Below are 4,802 nucleotides of genomic sequence, written 5' to 3' on the forward strand. Positions count from 1 at the left end.
AATCCCAGCTACTCGGGAGGCTGAGGCAGGAGAATCACTTGAAACCGGGAGGTGGCAGAGATTGCAGTGAGCCGAAATCGCGCCATTGCACTCCAGCCTGGGCGACAAAGCAAGACTGTCTCAAAAACCAGAAAACAAAATTTTGAGACAGAGTCTTGTTCTATAGTCCAGGCTGGAGTGCAGTGGTAGTATCACTGCTCACTGCAGTCTCAACATCTAGGGACCCAGTGACCCTCCCACCTCAGCCTCCCTGAGTATCTGGAACCACAGGCGCAAGCCCACTGTGACCAGCTTTTTTATTTTTTTCTTTTTTTTTTTTTGGTAGAGTCAGGATCACCCTTTGTTGCTCAGGCTGATCTGCAACTCCTGGGCTCAAGCAATCCTCCCGCCTCAGTCTTCCAAAGTGTTGTTGAGGCTACAGGCATGAGCCAGGGGGCCCGGACTTGCTTCCTGCCTTTCTTATACAATGATACAAGCATACAACAATGTAATACAATAGTCTTGAAGTCAAGTTGACTGTTTCTTCCCCTTATATTTTTATTCTTAATGATTATTTTATCTGTTCTAATTCCTTTAACTTTCTACATAAATTTTAGAATAAAAATCTTGCTCGGATTTTGATAAGAATTTCATTGAACCTATATGTCAATTTGAGGAGAACTGCCATCTTTACCATGTTGAGTTTTGCAAACTCTTAACACTGTACATCTCTCCATTTATTTAGTTTTTTTTGTATTTTTGGTTTTTTTTAAACTTATTTCTTCAGCATTGTGTACATTACATCGTGTGAGTTTCTTTTTTTTTAACGGAGTCTTGCTTTATCACCCAGGCTGGAGTGCAATGGTGCAGTTCGGCTCACTGCAATTTCTGCTTCCCGGGTTCAAGCAATTCTCCCACCTCTGCCTCCTGAATAGTTGAGATTACAGGCATCTGCCATCATACCTGGCTAAGTTTTGTATTTCTGTAGAGATGGGGTTTCACCATGTTGACCAGGCTGGTCTTGAACTCCTGACCTCAGGTGATCCACCTGCCTCGGCCTCCCAAAGTGCTGGGATTACAGGCTGGAGGCACCACGCCCGCCTTACATTGCATTGTGTCTTTTTCAGCATTATTCAGATTTTGTTAGATTTATGTCTAAGTATTTCCTTTTTGTCAGAGATTATACAGTTACTGTCTTTTTAAAATTATTCTTTTTTTTACGTTACTAAATTCTCTCCCTTAATATGGCAACATTCAGCAGCTTATGCTACTTTTTTATCCTTTGGTTGCCAGTGACAAACAATGCAGTAATAATGCCTCTGGTTTCAGTTCCTCTTGGATGACATTTATTAGCTGAGAGAGAGACCTGGTGCTTTAGCTGAAATTTGGCAGCCCAAGAAGTGCACTAACTGCTCCAAAGTATCCCTCATGTTCTAGAAACAAGGCTTTCAGTTGACCTTTTGACCAAAAATCCGGTGCATATGCCAAAAGTTTCATTGACAGGGTATTGACACATAAAACGTTTCCAACAAAGACAACTCTGTTTATTTTCTCATTAACAGCACACATTCGTGCCACAGAACCGAAGTTATTGGTGATAGTAACTAAAGTAGCTCTTGCCAGATCTTCTTTACTAACAGATTCTCGCTTCTCCTTATAAATCATATTCCTAAAACTAGATGCTACAGCCCAACCTGGCAAACCAAATCTTTCATGATCTCTTCCAGAAATATCATGAGCCAGCTTGTCAGCTTGTGTGCTGTCACCTTTGGAATGCCATTTCAAGAGCCTCTTCAAAACTTTCACAGCCAGTCAATAAACTGCATAAACCCAGAAAGGTACCCTCTCCAAGGCTTGTCCCAGTCATTCGTTTATAGATGTCTTTGGAATGGACTGCTAAAATACTGACTCCTGAGCCAATGTTCACTACAGGCAGTGGGTAGGGATCATCCAGGTTAAAAGGCATCTTTTGACATTGCTGAGGTTCTGTGGCATTAGCCAAACAATAACACTCCGCATGTCCTTTGAAACCAATAGTCTGTATACAGCAAGCCCCTTACAAGGTAATCAAATTCATCCAGTTTGTGCAGGTGAAGGTTTCCAATTGTGCGAAAATCTTTTTCAAACTTGTAGGCACCACCTCCTGTAGCACATAGCACTGTTTGCAATGTTGAGAAGTTTTTCTCTTCCCATTTGGATAAAAGTAGGCAGTTCCTGGGTTGGAAACCTGATAAAGTGCAAGTTCCCTCTTTGGCCAAAAAGTGTTAAATCTTTCAGTTCAAGGTGTACATCCCTAATGCCGGTGGATCCATATGCTACATTAGAAATCAAATATTTTCGAATACTTTTTAAACTCTCAACTTCTTCTTTGTCTTCCTCTGCTGTGATAGCAATAGGTTCAAAGTACGAGAGTTTTACTAGAGTTCCCCCAATGTCCATGCCAAACCATGGGAGAGGGTTTCTTGGCATCTTTGATCTTCATGGCCTCGGCCCGAGGGTCAAGGGACGGCCTCGGGTCCGGAGCACTGAGAGCAGAGGCTGCAACTCTGGAGGTGGCTGGGCCGCTAGGTGAGGCCCGGCGGGTTCCTCCCCTCAGGCTGAGCGGGGCGACAGCCCCTGAGGGGATGCCCGGCCCACAGGGCGGTTCCCCACCCCTGCAAGGGGTGGCTGGGACGGAGCAAGCTTGGGAAGGCCGAGCTTCCCAAGCTCCGGCCCCCACCCACACACAAACACGCAGCCACTCCAAACAAAAGGCTCCGGTCCCGGGAGCCGCCACCGCCACCCTAAAAAATGTATTTTTTAAATTATGTTTACTTGACACATAATAATTGCACATATTTGTGAGGCACAGAGAAGTGTTTTGATACGTACAATGTATAATAATTAAATATGGGGAATTAGCAAATCCATCGCCTCAGATAGTTCTCATTTCTTTGCATTGGGAATATTCCAAATTTTCTCTCCTAGCTATTAGGAAATACAGGGTATTACATTTTAAATTTCACTATCCACATGTTCACTGCCGTTATTTAAAGATATAATTTATTTCTGTAGACTTTTATCCTGTGACCTTGCTGTATTACATTTTTAGTTCTAAGAGGTCTCCTCCCCTCCCCCCACAGAGGTTTTTGTTTGTTTTTTTGTTTGTGTTTGGTGAGACAGGGTGTCATTCTTCGCCGAGGCTGGAGTGCAGTGGTGCCATCTCTGCTCACTGCAACCTCTGTCTCCCGGGTTTAAGTTATTCTCATGCTTCACCCTTCCAAGTAGCTGAGATTACAAGCATGGGCCACCATGGTTGGTTAATTTTTGGCTTTTTTTTTTTTTTTTTTTTTTGAGACGGAGTCTTGCTCTGTGGCCCAGGCTGGAGTGCAATGGCATAATCTCGGCTCACTCCACCTCCCGGGTTCACGCCATTCTCCTGCCTCAGCCTCTCCGAGTAGCTGGGACTACAGGCACCCGCCACCACACCCGGCTAATTTTTTTGTATTTTTAGTAGAGACGGGGTTTCACCGTTCTCTCGATCTCCTGACCTCGGGATCCACCCGCCTCGGCCTCCCAAAGTGCTGGGATTACAAGCGTGAGCCACCGCGCCCGGCCGACTTTTTAATAGAGACGGAGTTTTGCCATGTTGGCCATGGCTGGTCTGGAACTCCTGGCCTCAAATGATCCGCCCACCTCAGCCTCCCAAAGTGCTGGGATTACAGGTGTGGGCCACCGTGCCCAGCCTCCATTATGCTTTTGATGTCATCTGAGTCTACAGTGATATCCTCTTTTTATTCCTGATGTTGGTAAACTGTGTCATCTCTCTGCTGAAAATTTCTATCTTGCTAGAGTTCTTCTTTTATTGATCCTTGAAAGGAACTAGATTTTTGTTTGTTTTTCTATTTTTGTGTGTGTGCCTGTGTTCCATTTCATTGATTTCCGCTTTTATTTTTTTATTATTTCCTTTCTTCGATTTGCTTTGGGTTATTTTGCTCTTTTTCCCACCTGGTTTCTTCAAGTAAAACTTTAGAGGACTGATTTGGGACTTTTTTCTTTTCTAATGTGTGTACTTAGTGCTGTATATTTCTCTCTCAGCACTCCTTTAGGATGTCTTGGAATTTTTAATATATTGTATTTTCAGTTTTATTCAGGTTAACTTATTTTTTGATGTCTACTAAGGCTTTCTCTTTGTCTTATGAACTGTTTAGTAGTGTGTTGTTCATTTTCCAAGCATTTGGATATTTTTCTGTCGTCTTTTTGTGACCGATTTTTAGTTTAATTTCATTGTGGTCAGGGAACATACCATATTGGTTAATTCTTTTAAATTTGTTGAGGTTTGTTTTATGGCCCAGGATATGTTTTACTTTGATCTATAATCTGTGTGGATTTGACATGTGTGTTCTGCTCTTCTTGTGTGGACTGTTTTATAAATGTTAACTGAATTCTGGTGGCTGAAGATGATTTTCAGTTTGAGTTTTCAACATTCTTTTTTTTTTTTTCTTTTTTTTGAGATGGAGTCCCACTCTGTTGCCCAGGCTGGAATGCAGTGCTGCGATCTCGGCTCACTGCAAGCTCTGCCTCCTGGTTTCACACCATTCTCCTGCCTCAGCCTCCTGAGTAGCTGGGACTATAGGCACCCGCCACCACGCCTGGCTAATTTTTTTGTATTTTTTAGTAGAGACTGGGTTTCACCATGTTAGCCAGGTTGATCTTGGTCTCCTGACCTCATGATTCCCCTGCCCCAGACTCCCAAAGTCCTGGGATTACAGGCATGAGCCACCACACCCGGCCTAGTTCTTCAACATTCTTGCTGATTTTCTGTTTAGTTGTTCTATCAATCA

The 4,802-nt window shown here is 43.3% G+C and overlaps 1 pseudogene; it reads right to left on the minus strand.

The window, feature by feature from the left end:
* Nucleotides 1-598: 598 nt before the first annotated feature.
* On the minus strand, nucleotides 599-2,461 carry LOC116465002 (pantothenate kinase 3-like; annotated as a pseudogene).
* Between the last annotated feature and the right edge of the window lie 2,341 nt (nucleotides 2,462-4,802).

Source organism: Hylobates moloch, unplaced genomic scaffold (assembly GCF_009828535.3).
Source record: "Hylobates moloch isolate HMO894 unplaced genomic scaffold, HMol_V3 SCAFFOLD_2569, whole genome shotgun sequence".
Lineage (NCBI taxonomy): Eukaryota > Metazoa > Chordata > Mammalia > Primates > Hylobatidae > Hylobates > Hylobates moloch.